This window comes from Dipodomys spectabilis, unplaced genomic scaffold (assembly GCF_019054845.1).
Source record: "Dipodomys spectabilis isolate Male_0828 unplaced genomic scaffold, ASM1905484v1 ptg000118l, whole genome shotgun sequence".
NCBI classification, from domain to species: domain Eukaryota; kingdom Metazoa; phylum Chordata; class Mammalia; order Rodentia; family Heteromyidae; genus Dipodomys; species Dipodomys spectabilis.
Genome location: NW_024870795.1, coordinates 2,414,191 through 2,428,309, shown reverse-complemented (window position 1 = coordinate 2,428,309; position 14,119 = coordinate 2,414,191). Strand labels below are relative to the sequence as shown.

Below are 14,119 nucleotides of genomic sequence, written 5' to 3'. Positions count from 1 at the left end.
GTCAGTCATGGGGCTTGAACTCTGAGCCTGGGTGCTATCCCTCAGCTCTTCAGCTCAAGGCTAGTGTTCTACCACTTAAGGCACGCACCACTTTCAGTTTTCTAGTGGTTAATTGGAGGTAAGAGTCTCTGGGACTTTCCTGCCAGGGCTGGAACTAGATCCTCAGATCTCAGCCTCCTGAGTAGCTAGAATTACAGGAGTAAGTCACAAGCACCCAACTCAGGCCCAATTCTTATCTACACAAAATAAGCTTTTTAGAATCTGCACAAAACAAATTAGTCAAGTCGAGCAATGGTGGCTCTCACCTGTAATCCTAGCTACTCAGGAGGCTGAGATTTGAGGATCAGGGTTCAAAGCCAGCTCAGGCAAAAAAGTCCATGAGACTCCTATCTCCAATAAACCACTAGAAAACTGGAAGTGGCACTTTGGCTCAAGTGGTAGAGCACTAGCCTTGAGCCAAAGAATGCAGGGACAGCGCCCAAGCCCAGAGTTCAAGCCCCAGGGCCACCAAAAAGAAGAAATCAAGTGTCAATCTAAATCATAAATGCTGTACACAAAGCACATATTTTAAACATAAAACACATTACTTAGGAAATAATGTAAAATGAAAACAAACTGATAACCCTCTGAAAAATTACCAGATGTTGTGCCAACTACAAAACAAGCCATGATATATACAGAGACTTCCTTGAATTGTATCTGCTAAAACAAAATTACCCACATGCAGAATCTTACACAGTTTGTCTTATAAAGTACAAGCCATTTTTAAGGGACTATCAAATTCTGAATCAAAGCAATCTATATATTTTGTTAATGGACTAAACTTCTATAGAAGCATTCAAATATATTCTCCAAGAAATCAATCCACAGTAGTTAGGGATGTAGTTCAATAATGATTGTTCGTTCAACATGCATGAGGGCCTGGACTCAACCACCAGCACTGGGAAAAGAAAAAGGAAAGGTAAAAAAGTCAGGTATGGTGGCTCATGCCACTAATCCCATAAACTTGAGAGGCAGCCATAGGAGGTTCAAAAGCTGGACACCAGTGGCTCACACCTGTAATCCTAGCTATTCAGGAGGCTGAGATCTGAGGATAGAAGCTGAAAGCCAGACTAGGCAGGAATATCTGTGAGACTTTTATCTCTAATTAACCACTAGAGCACTAGAGTGGCACTGTGGCTCAAGTGGCAAGAGTGCTAGCCCTGAGCAAAAGAAACTCAAGGACAGTGCCCAGGCCCTGAGTTCAAGCCCCAGAACTGGCAAAAAAAAAAAAAAAAAAATCCATTCAATACACAGAACATGAATCTAAGAGACTACTTAGGAAGAGAAGAAATAAGTGGGGGGGGGGGGGGGGGGAGTATCACTGAGAAGGGATTGGACTAACAAGGAGGGTGAGAAAAATGAATATGGTCAAAGTATATTATCTGAATGTATGAAAACAGAATAAAACCTGTTAAAATTTTGGGAGGAAGAGCAGAAAGGGGGAAAGGAAAGTATTAGAGGATGTCAACTTTTCCTCCCGAAAGTAGTAGGTAAAGATTTGATTTCAGACAGGTGGAGGGGTGGCTCCAGTGGTAGAACATCAGCCTTGAGTGAAAAAGCTGAGTAAGTGCATAAGGCCGTGAGTTTAAGGCCTGGTGTGAGCACAAAAAGCAAAAAAAAAAAAAAAAAGGTTTGGTGTCAGGCAAAAATAAAAACTTACAAATTATACATTTCTCTCTCTGAGCAGACAACCTTCACTTAATTGCACTAATAGCATATCTGTAATGCCGAGCTGCAGGACAAGTCTTAACAGAGATCTATACTCTTCAATGCAGCACTTGCCTACCAGGCACTGTAGGAAAGGGCTGAGGAAAAACCAGGACCTGCTCAGGAGGTGAAGAATGAGATGGCGGAGGGGCAAGTTACCTTCAGACAACTGTCTTGCTCCCAGGAAAGAGAAACACGCAAAGCTTATATCTAGATTCTGGGATGGTAAAGAGTTGGAAAGCTAAAAAGTGCAAAACACATTATAGCTCAGCTCCCTTTGAAACAGTTTTTTTTGTTATTGTTGTTTCTGATGGTGCTGTAGATCGAACCAGACAGGCCTTTCATATGCTGAGCAAGCACTCTACCTATGAACTGTATGAACTGTATCACCAGCCCCAAAATAAGCTTTATAATCTTCAACACATTGTCACATTTACATTGAATTAATCTTTGACCAATAATCAAAACAGTAATAGATTTAAAGAAATAAGTCAAGCCGGGCACTGGTGACTCACGCCTGTAATCCTAGCTACTCAGGAGGCTGAGATCTGAGGATCACGGTTCAAAGCCAGCCCAGGCAGAAAAGCCTGTGTAACTCTTATCTCCAATAAACCACTAGAAAACCAGAAGTGGTGCTGTGGCTCAAGTGGTAGAACACTACCGCTAGCCTTGAGCTGAAGAGCGCAGGGACAGCGCCCAAGCCCAGAGTTCAAGCCCCAGGACTGACAAAAAAAAAAAGAAGAAGAAGAAGAAGAAGATAAGACAGGCCGAGTGCCGGTGGTTCACACCTCTAATCCTAGCTACTCAGGAAGCTGAGATCTGAGGATCACAGTTCAAAGCCAGCCCGGGCAGGAAAGTCTATGTGAAGACGCCAATAAACCACTAGAAAACCGGAAGTGGTGCGGTGACTCGGTAGAGAGCTTGCCTTGAGCTGAAGAGCCCAGGAACAGCTCCCAAGTCCAGAGTTCAAGCCCTACAACTGACAAAAACAAAAAAAAAGGAAGTGGTGCTGTGGCTCAAGCAGTAGAGCGCTCGCCTTGAGCTGAAGAGCTGGGGGATAGCACCCAAGCCCAGAGTTCAAGCCCCACGACCAACAAAAAAAATAAAAAGAAGACAGTCCCACATAAGACTTAACTCCAGGGGCTGGGAAGGTGGCTCAGTGGTAGAGCACTTGCCTTGCATGCTCGAGGCCCTGGGTTCCATTCCTCAGCACCACATAAGAAAAAAAGCCGGAAGTGGCGCTGTGGCTCAAGTGGTAGAGTGCTAGCCTTGAGCTGAAGAGCTGAGGGACAGCGCCCAGGCCCAGAGTTCAGGCCCCACGACCAGACCCCCCCCCCCCCCAAAAAAAAAGACTTAACTCCAATCTTGGTATACAAAGTTATGCCTTTCCCCAGCTCATTTCTCTCAAATAACTAGTAATACTGAAATAATACACAAAATTATTTTTCTGTTTATGGTTTTGACTTAAAAAGAAACAAAGACAACCTTTAGGAACTGTATACCTTCATTGCCATATGCTACATGCAAATAGGAGTGATGGGTACCAGTGTGCCCTGAAAGTTGGGATCTGAGTTTTTCAGCATGGAAGAAGGGGATTTGGGTCAGTATGTATGGCAAGGAAGAAAAAGCAAAATCACACAAAGAATTTATAGCTGTGCACCAGTAGCTCATGCCTATAATCCTAGCTACTATGGAGGCTGAGATCTGAGGACCATGGTCCAAGTCCGTCAAAGCAGGGAAGTCTGTGAGACTCATCTCCAATTAACTAGCAAAAAGCTGGAACTAGCCTTGAGAAAAAAAATCTAAGGAACAGAACCCAGTTCCTCAGTTTAAGCTCCAGGACTGGGGCACTCGCTCCTCCTTCCCCCTTTTTTCTTTCCCCCCACCCCCTCAGGCTAGAGGTATACTTTGGTGGTACAGACTAGAATGTGACAGGTCTTGGGTTTGACTTCCAGCATGGCAAAAAATAAAACTGTTTATTATAAACTCTACAATAAAATCTAGAACAAGTAGTTACATGACAGAGATGGTTTGATTCCACTTCAGAAAGTTTTAAAACTTAGCTCTTGGGGGCTGGGAAGATGGCTCAGTGGTAGAGTGCTTGCCTTGCGTGCATGAGGCCCTGAGTTCAATTCCTCAGCACCACATAAGCAGAAAAAGCCGGAAGTGGTACTGTGGCTCAAGTGGTATAGTGCTGATGAAGAGTTGAGGGCCAGCTCCCAGGCCCAGAGTTCAGCCCCCATGACTGACATCCCCCCAAAAAAAAAAAAAATTTAGCTCTTCTCAGTCAGCATTTAGCTAGTAAACCAGTGATTGCTGTAGTAATAGCCACTGGAACCAGAGATAGTCATCATTCTTCAAGCAATTTCATTCTCTTAATCTTCCCACTCTTCATCTGTTTTGAAAAAGATTTAAAAATAAACCAAAAATACTACAAATAGTGTGAAATCGCCAACCAACACAGCAAATGGATTATAGCTGAGATCTTGCTTGTGCTTTCTTCTACTACATGTATCCTCTTCTCATATCCCTCAACACTAACACAGTATTCTTTGATTCTACCTCCACTTCTTCTGGTTTCATCTGTTCTTCATTGAATTGCTCTCACATAACTCTTCTCTTTCCACAAAGAATAACGAATAATGATAATGAACATGGCTTTGTATCCAACAATAGACAGCTTCAGATTGCCACTTAGGATAGAGAATGGGCACTAGTGTGTGTGAGACATTATCTTCCCATTCTCCTAGAGTCAAGGGTCCATACAGCCTCTACCCAATCAACACCAGCCTCTCCTTGTACCCCAGGGTGACAGATAGTATTTTTCAGTGAGTGCTTGGTTTAGAGAAGTTGAAAATCATTACTTTATAGCACTTACTGTAAGTAGTAGTGATGATAAAATTCTAATACACATAGACTCTCTCTCTCTTTACACACACACACACACACACACACACACACACACACACACACACACATATGGAACTTACTGCAAGAAGATAGTAATGATAAAATTCTAATACATGTAACAGTTCAAGGAAAAAGGGCAAGTCAAGCATGGTGATGTATACCTGTAATCCCTGCACCCAGAGGGCTAAAGCAGAAGGATCTTGAGTTCAAGGACTGCCTGGACTATATAAAGAGGGAGAGCTGGCCACGGAGGCTCATGTTTGTAAACTCAGATATTCAAGGCAGAGATCAAGAGAATTATAATGCAAGGCCACCCCAGGAAGAAAAAGTTAACTGAAATCCTATAACAAGGAAAAAAAGATAGGCATGGTGGTTCATACCTGTCAACCCAGCTACAAGAGATATAAATAGAAGGATCAAAGTACAGGCCAATCAGGGTAAAAATCACAAGACTCTATCTGAAAAATAACTAAAGCAAAAAGGGTGGGGCATGGCCCAAGTGACAGAGTGCTCGCTTAAGCAAGCATGAAGATCTCAGTTCAAATCCCATTATCACTACAAAAACAAAAAACAGGAGAAAAGGAGAGGGCAGGAGTTTAATCCTTGAGAAATAGAATTTTCTTTTCAAGACAGCAGCTTTAAAAGACTAGCTATTAATCAACATTTTCCCTCAAGACTGAAGATATAGTTTACATTAGTAATGAAACCAACTTTTTACACTGGACCAGCTTAACAACAACTCTGTGTTTCATCTAAATTTTCACAACCAATATGAAGTCTCCTGATATACAGTACTGTCACTGTTCACAGCAATTAACTTTCTATAAAATGACATTTACATTCAAACAGATAATTCATATACTCCACTAGAATGTGATTATGTATTACTAAGTGGTTGGTAGCACTTTAAGAATTTATACCCTACAACACTCAGTGCAGGCACCAGTGGCTCACACCTATAATCCTAGCTACTCAAAAGGCTAAAAAACAGAAGAATCAAGGTTGAAAGCCAGCCTGGGCATAAAAGTCCTTAAGATTCCATTCCAATTAACCAGCAAAAAGCAAAATTGAAGGCCACAAGCAGGAAAACCAAGCAAGAACACTAAGTCTTGACTTCAAAGTCTGGTCTTTCAAACCCTTCTTCAAAAAGAAAAACCCTGATAAGCTCCTGATAATGAACACAGAATGAGGTGAAACTCTAATTCCTTTAAAATCCAAACAGACTTTAGATTCATTTGCAGATTATAATTCTTAAAATAAATTGTGATATACCACTCAAAAGAAACCAAGCTATATTTCAGTAAGGAATAACCAAGGGCTAGGAGCCAGTGACTCACACTTGTAATCCTAGCTACTCAAGAAGCCGAGATCTGAGAACTGAGGTTTGAAACTAGCCTGGTCTACCATACAGACTCTTTCTCCAAATAACCACCAAAAAAGACAGAAGTGGGGTTGTGACTCAAGTGACAGAACTGTAGCCTTGAACAAAAAAAAAAAGGGGGGGGGGGGCAGCATCCAAACTCTGAGTTCAAGCCCAAGACTGGCACTTAAGGGGAGGAAAACAAAGGCTCAATGCCTATGTATCGCTTAATATATAAAATAATATTTATCAAAGTGAACTCCAGGAAATGGAAACAAGAGGGGTTTTTTAATTTTATTTTTCTCGTTTGTTCCTTATCTGTCTTTGGGAGAGCAAGGTGTGTGGGGGAGGAAGGGGGGGTAACAGAAATGGAGGGACAGGCTGGGCACGGGTGGCTCAAGCCTATAATCCTAGCTATTCAGGAGACTGAGATCTGAGGATCATAGTTTAAAGCAGGAAAGTCTGTGAGACTCTTATCTCCAATAAACCACTCAGAAAACCGGAAGTGGTGCAGTGGCTCAAATGATAGAGTGCTAGCCTTGAGCTAAAGAGCTAGACATCGTTCAGGCCCAGAGTTCAAGTCCCATGATCAACCAAAAAAGAAAAGAAATGGAGGGACAAATTGAACAAATGCAGCAGTGGTACTCAGAAGACACTGTTGAAAATAAACTACACAACTTGTGGGCAGGGACAAGAGGGAAAAACTGGGAGAGAATGAAGGAAGGGTGACTCTGTCCACAGAGAAATGTCCTTTTACCTGACTTATGAAACAGTAACCTCTCTGTATTTCACCTTTATAATAATAATTTAATAATTTTTTTAAAAAAATAGCATTGTTGGGGCTGGGAAGGTGGCTCCATGGTAGAGTGCTTGCCTCGCATGCATGATGCCCTGGGTTTGATTCCTCAGTACCACATAAGCAGAAAAAGCCAGAGTGGTGCTATGGCTCAAGTTGTAGAACACTAGCCTTGAGCTGAAGAGCTGAGGGACAGTGCCCAGGCCCAGGATTCAGGCCCCACGACCGACAAAAATTAATAAATAACATTGTTAGCCGGGTGCCGGTGGCTCAAGCCTATAATCCTAGCTATTCAGGAGGCTAAGATCTGAAGGTTGCCATAAGCAGCCCAGGCAGGAAAGTCCGAGACTCTTATCTCCGATAAACCACCAGAAAACCAGAAGGGGCACTGTGGCTCAAATGGTAGAGCCCTAGCCTTGAGCTGAAGGACAGAGCCCAGGCCCAGAGTTCAAGCCCCATGACTGACAAAAAAAAAAAAAATAATAACATGAGGAGGGCTGGGAAGGTGGCTCAGTGGTGGAGCGCTTGCCTTGCATGCCTGAGGCCCTGGGTTCAATTCCTCAGCACCACATAAGCAAAAAGAAAAAAGCCAGAAGTGGCGCTGTGGCTCAAGTGGTAGAGCGCTAGCCTTGGGCTGAAGAGCTGAGGGACAGCGCCCAGGCCCAGAGTTCAGGCCCCACGACCAGACCCAAAAAAATAAATAAATAAATAACATGAGGAACTTGGAAAAATACTAATTCTAGTTCAGTAAGACTGGGACAGAGCCTGAAATTTCTAATGCACTCCCAGGTAATACCTATGCTGCTGGTTCCAAAAAACCACATACTGCCTAACTGGTGTCCACACTTTTGTGGGGTTTTGCTTTGTTTTGTATGTGTGTGCCAGTAATGAGGCTTGAACTCAGGGTCTCACGCTCTTGCTTAGCTCTTCTGCCTCAAGGCCTGTACTCTACCATTTCAGCCGTATCTCCACTTATAGTTCTTTGCTGGTTACTTGGAGAATAGTCTCACAGTCTTTTCTGCCTTGGCTGACTTCAAACCATCCTCAGATCTCAGCCTCTTGAGTAATTAGGGTTACAGGTAAGAGCCACTTGGTGACTCCTTTGCTTTCATGATACTGATAGAAGGCAGAATGTAAAGGAGACAACCCCTACCATTTAAATTTTTTTATGAATCGTAAGATTGGTTTTTCAGGAGAAGTGGTTACTAAAATGTTTATCCGTGGTTTAAACATAACTTCTCAAAGGTAAATGGTGGCTCCAAGAGGTTGGTAGCAGAGCAAACACCTATGCCAGACAATATAGCTAAGTACTGAACCTATGTCAACTGACTTAAATGTTCTACACTGTGAGGTAGGCACTACTGCTTAGCCTTATTCTACAGGAGCTAAAGCGAAATCACAAAGACAGTGCCAGTGTTAGACTTCAGGCAGTCTGGCTTCAGAGAGGAAACGATGTAGTTCTACACTTTTATTCACTATAATAACACTGTATCTCTCAAGATAACAATTAAAAGAGAAAATAGAAATAGCTTACTTTTGAGAATATGATGTAAGTGCTAAAGCACAAGGTGTTAAAGATGAGCCAAGCACTGGTGGCTCATGCCTATAATCCTAGCTACTCAAGAAGTTGAGCTCTGAGGATCGTTGTTTGAAGCCAGCCCAGGTAGGAAAGTTCATGAGATACATCTCCAATTAACCACCAGAATACTGGATGTGAAGCTGGGGCTCAAAGTGGTAGAACGCCAGTCTTGAGCAAAAGCGCTCAGTGACAGTGCCCAGGCCCTGAGTTCAAGCCCCACAACTAACAAAAAAAAAAAAAACCAAGGTGAGTAATAGCCTAAATCAGAGATTCTCTTCTGGTGACATAGTACCATACATTACGAATAATAGCTTATGGCAAGTACTGGATTAAAACATTTTTTTTGGGGGGGGAGTCCGGTCGTGGGGCCTGAACTCTGGGCCTGGGCACTGTCCCTCAGCTCTTCAGCTCAAGGCCAGCGCTCTACCCCTTGAGCCACAGCGCCACTTCCGGCTTTTTTCTTTTTGCTTATGTGGTGCTGAGGAATCGAACTCAGGGCCTCAGGCATGCAAGGCAAGCACTCTACCACTGAGCCACCTTCCCAGCCCTAAAACATTTTTCTAAGACTGGGACAGGGACATTGGTGAAGCCCCAGACCCTGAGTTCAAACCTTAGTACTGCCTTTTTTTTTTTTTTTTTTTTTTTGGAGGGGGAACAGGCCTGGGGCTTGAACTCAGGGCCTGAGCACTGTCTCTGAGCTTCTTTTGCTTAAGGCTAGCACTCTAACACTTAAGCCACAGCACCACTTCTGGCTTTTTCTGTTTATGTAGTAGTACTGAGGAATTGAACCCAGGGCTTCATGCATGCTAGGGAAGCTCTACCACTGAGCTACATCAACAGCCCCCCAAAAACTTTTTAATAAAACGTAAGAAAGAACAGGATTCTGATGATAAAACATTTGGTTTCACTTCAGGGAATAACCAATTTGAGAGCAATGTCCTAGAGGTGATCAGTGAAGAGTTCTGACATCTGGGGCTTACAACTGCACTAACAGACACAGCTGAAATGGCACTAATGAAAATTGCTTTAGTGAAACTACTCTGGACTAAAGAAATGAGTAAAAGTAGAAACTCTTAAGAGACAAAGCATAATGTGATCAAGAACTTGATACTGTAGAGGGAAGGAAGGGCCAAAAATATGCTACTGGTAAATAAAGGAAGATAATAACATTAAGTCTGGGTACTTTTTAGGAGAGAAAGCTTGTCAGCAGAAGATTTTCTAAGTACAGAAAATTGTCCACAGAGGCACCTGCAGAAGTCACTGGACCAAACAGATGGACAAGGTCAAGCAAGAGGAGATTGGTAATCATCATTTCAAAGAGTCCAAATACAGATATGGCTGATCAAGCACCAAAGTTGCCTCAAGAAACACAGCACAGACTGGGAATGTGGCTTAGTGGTGGGATGCTTGCCGAGCATGCATGAAGCCCTGGGTTCCATTCCTAAGTACCACATAAACAGAAAAAACTAGAAGTGACACTGTGGCTCAAGTGGTAGAGTACTAGCTTGAGCATAAAGAAGCTCAGGGATAGTGCCCAGGCCCTGAGCCCCAGGACTTGGGGGTAAGGAAGGAGAGACAAGCATAAAGGCTTATGGGATATACACAGAAGGAAAATGTTAAAACTTCAAACATCAAATATGCAAATATTTGACAAATATTTATTAGGGCCTACAATTTGTTTGGCAGTATCCTAGGTGTTAGGAGTAAAAAGGTGACCATGCCAGACTTCCTGGCTTCCTGGAACTTACATTCTAATAGAGGAAACTCACAACAAATATTTTACAAATAGAACACTGTAAAGGCATTATCCTCAAAGCTTAGACTGGATGGAGCACTTTAACACAGGAATATATAGAGCTATTTATGAGAGACAAGTAAACACAATTTAACTTTTCCTGTCCTTCAGAAAAAGTCCTGCAGCCTAAAGTGATTAAATTGTTCAGAGAGAGGGGTGGGGGGGAAAGAGGAGAAGAGAGGGGAGGGGATGGGAAGGGAATGGAGGAGAGGGGAGGGAAGGGGAGGGGAGGAGAGAAGAGAAGGAGAAGAGGAAGAGAAGAGAGGGAGGGAGAGAGAGGGAGGGAAGGGGGAGGGAGAGAGAGGGAGGGAAGGGGGAGGGAGGAAGGGAGAAGGAAGGCAGAAAGGCAGGACAGGAAGGCAGAAAGGAGGGAGGAAGGAAGGCAGGCAGGCTCTACAACATTAGAGAAATACATTTCTTTTTCTTCTCTTCTCACTAAGCACCCAGACTGGTCTGTAACTCACTGTCCTCCTGCCTCAGGCTGCTGAATGTGCTGGGATTACTGCCATGAGCCACTGTTATATCTAAAAATAAAAATACAAGCCGGGCACCAGTGGCTCACACTTATAAGTCTACAGACTCAGGAAGCTAAGATCTGAGGATTGCAGTTCAGAGCTAGCCAGGGCAAGAAAGTCTATTAGAAACTCTTATCTCCAATTAACCACCAAAAAGCTGGAAATGGAGGGGTGTTAGTGGTACACTACTAGACTTGAGCAAAAAAAAAAACTCAGGGACAGCACCCATCCCTTAAATTCCAGCCCTAGGAATGAGGCTTAAATAAATGCACAATTTAACTTCTACTTTAAAAAAAAATGTTTATACTATTTCTCAGAGAAGCAAAGTAAATTATACTTCAAAGTTTTCCAGCTATTGGAGCAAAAAAAAAAAAATTGTATTAATAGACCTTTTTGTTGTTTTTTGTCAGTCCTGGGACTTGAACTCAGCCTAGTCACTGTCCCTGGGCTTCTTTTGCTCTACCACTTGAGTCATAGCACCACTTGTGACTTTTTCTGTTTAGGTGGTACTGAGGAGTCATACCAGTGCATGCTAGGGAAGCACTCTACCACCAAGCCATATTCCCAGTCCCATCATTGCACCTATCTTAAAAATAACTACCAAGCTTTTCTGACAGACCATGAAAAAAAATCTTGAGATTAGCAAAAACTTAAGAGTTGGTCCTAGTGGATCTCACTGGTCATTAAAATGATTTACTACTCTACGCTATAACACCTGGCCTGGATTCCTAATATCAAATTTTCTAAGTACAAATATCTTTCCTAACATTAAAAGGTTTTAAGAGCTTTAACAGAGGATGTACTTGGAGATTTTGAAGAAATTACTGGAAAAGAGCTCATTGTAATACCAATCTCTTATTTTCTGTCTGAAGTCTAAACACTGTAAGTTCAAGCTATTGTATTTTAAAAGATACAAATTGGAGTATGTAGAAACTCTTAAATATGGATGACAAAAAAAATGTCAGTATATAAGTAACCCAAATTTACATTCCTAAAATAAGACACCACATTAAGACTAACAAATTTGTTTCACAAGATTCAGGATCCACCCCTATCCAATGGTCTGTTAACACCTAAACTTTACAGAAGACTAATTTGAATCTACCACTCACGTTAGCTGATCTCTACAAAAATGAGCAACAGTAGGATAATGCCTGTCCCAATATGAGCCATCTTTGTGACAGTACATCCATTATATACAACTCGATCTCATCTGGTTTAGTGTTAGTATCTTTGTATGCTACTAGACCCTAGTCAAAGAGATACAGAATTTTGGATGCACCAAGCATTCTAAGAAACAAAAATTGTGATTTCAAAAGCCTAAAAATATTGTTTTCGGTTAAAAATATCAAAGTAGATTTTAATGACAAACTGAAAAGAATATTTTAGGATGCAACTCTTAACTAGCAAAGAATAAGCAGAAAAATAACACAGCTTTGCCACAGAGAACTTGAGTCAACTTAGGCAGACTGTTTTCATCAAGTAAGCCATAGAGGAAAAGTCAATCAAGGAACGTCATTTTGGATCAAAACATTGCTCTCACAAATAAGTTCCTTCTGTCAAGGTAGACCTTTCAACTTAATGCCTACGTGAGGCCCTCGCACAAACCTAACCCTGAGATGTTAAGACTTTGCTGTATTGGCGATGCATGTGAGGCAGTCACTAACACAGCAGGTGACATTTCAAAAAAAAAATCATCTCTGCAAGCGACGTGATGGGAAGCTAGCAGGCAGAGACCCACGAAGCCGGCGAGCCGCTGTCTTAATTTGCTAAGTCTCTGACTTGTAGGAGTTAAAACTCTCCCCCCCTTACACTGCTATGACGTAATGCTCCACACTCCATGTCTCTTGGACTTAAAGGGGAGGGTGGGGGGAAAAAAAGAAAAAAGAAAGCGAACAAAGAAAATTTCCTCCTAGTAAGAGGAATTAAACCAGCGGCCTCGCCGTGGCCTCCAGGGGGAGGGTCGAGAACTCCCCGCCTGGGAACCGCAGCCGGTAGGCCGGGGCAGAGTTTGGAGGGAGAAGCGGGTGGCAGCACCGGGAAGTCGACTCCGGGCGGAGATCGGGAGTCCGGAGCCGCGGGGCGCAGGCGGGCCTCCGGGCCGAGGGCGAGGCGCCGGACTGCGGCGGCGGAGGGGCGCGTGGCGGGCCGGACCGGGGCAGCCGGCGCGAGCCCCCGCCCCACCGAGACCGCAATTCCGCTCCCCTCCCCCGCCCGCCGCAAAATGTCCGCGGCGGCGCCGGGCGAAGCAGGAAGTTCAAGCCCAGAAGCAAGAGGCTGAAGCCGGCCTCCGACACCAGAGGCCCGAGCTGATCCTCCAGGCGGTCGCAAGCGGCTCTGTGGACTCCCGGTCCCCAAGTCCCGGCCCGGCCGCCCCGGAGCCCGCGGCCGGCCGGAGGGGGAGGGGAGCCGGCGGCGACGGGATGGGTGTGACCCCTTCCTTCCGCTGCCGCTCGGTGACAGCCCGGCCCGGCCGCGCCTTCGGCCGGCACCCGGAGTCGCGACTGCGCTCCTCCGGCCGGCAGGGCGGCCCGGAGCCCCCCGCGGCCCCGCCGCGAGCCCGCCTCGGGCTTCTCAGAACCCGGACCGGCGCGAGCCCAGCCGCGGTCAGACGCGAGCTCCGAGTGTCCTCCGCCCGCCTCGGTGCTCTCAAGCCCCGGGCCTGCGGAGACCAGAGCGCCTTCGAGGGCCAAGACAAGCAGGGGACCGCGCGGCGGGAACGCAACGGCGAGGATAGCCGCTCCCGCGGGGAGCCTCGGGCCCCGCACTCACCTCAGCTTCTCCGCCGGGGCGTTGGCAGCACTGCGCGGGGTCTCCTCGCCTGCCGGACAGGGGCACGCACCTGACGTCAGCACGCAAGAGACGCACGGTTGGGCGCCCGCGGAAGTAGGAGGGACCATGAGAAAGACAGGACTGGGACTGGGCGGAGGTTAATGCTGGCTCCGCCCACCCACCGCGCACGCGCTGGACTGCAAGTTTTGCACTCTTGGGTTTGCGCTCATCCCCAGCTTCCCCCGGCTCCTTTTGTAATTGACTCTGAATCAGGATATGCACCGAATCGTCACGAACGTTTATTTATTTATTTTTATTATCTTAACTAGTTGTACAAAGGAGTTACCGTTTAACAAGCAGTCTATGAATACTGTGCATCTTGGTCAATGTCACCGTTTTCAACATTCTCATCTATCCTTCCCAACCTACCCTTTCCCTCGCTTTTCTTAGGATTTTGTAGGCTATCCATTGAATTCTTGACCGCATTCTCTTTCCTTCTCTGCATTAGTCTGCCCATCTACCCTTGACTCCACCCCACTCCACCAGTTTCCTGTGGGGTTTTTTTGCTTGTTTTTGCCAGTCCTTGGGTTTGAACTCAGGGGCCTGGGTAACAGTCTACCACTTGAGCCACAGCGCTACTTTG

At 44.8% G+C, this 14,119-nt stretch overlaps 1 protein-coding gene across 1 annotated transcript in view; it reads right to left on the bottom strand.

Annotated features, from left to right (window-relative positions):
* The window catches only part of Cdc42 (cell division cycle 42), a 43,252-nt gene extending 29,661 nt beyond the window's left edge, over positions 1–13,591 (bottom strand). The window contains exon 1 of the mRNA XM_042688464.1: positions 13,477–13,591. The gene's annotated coding sequence lies outside the window, so the exon portion shown is untranslated. The remainder of the gene's footprint in view (positions 1–13,476) is intronic.
* Between the last annotated feature and the right edge of the window lie 528 nt (positions 13,592–14,119).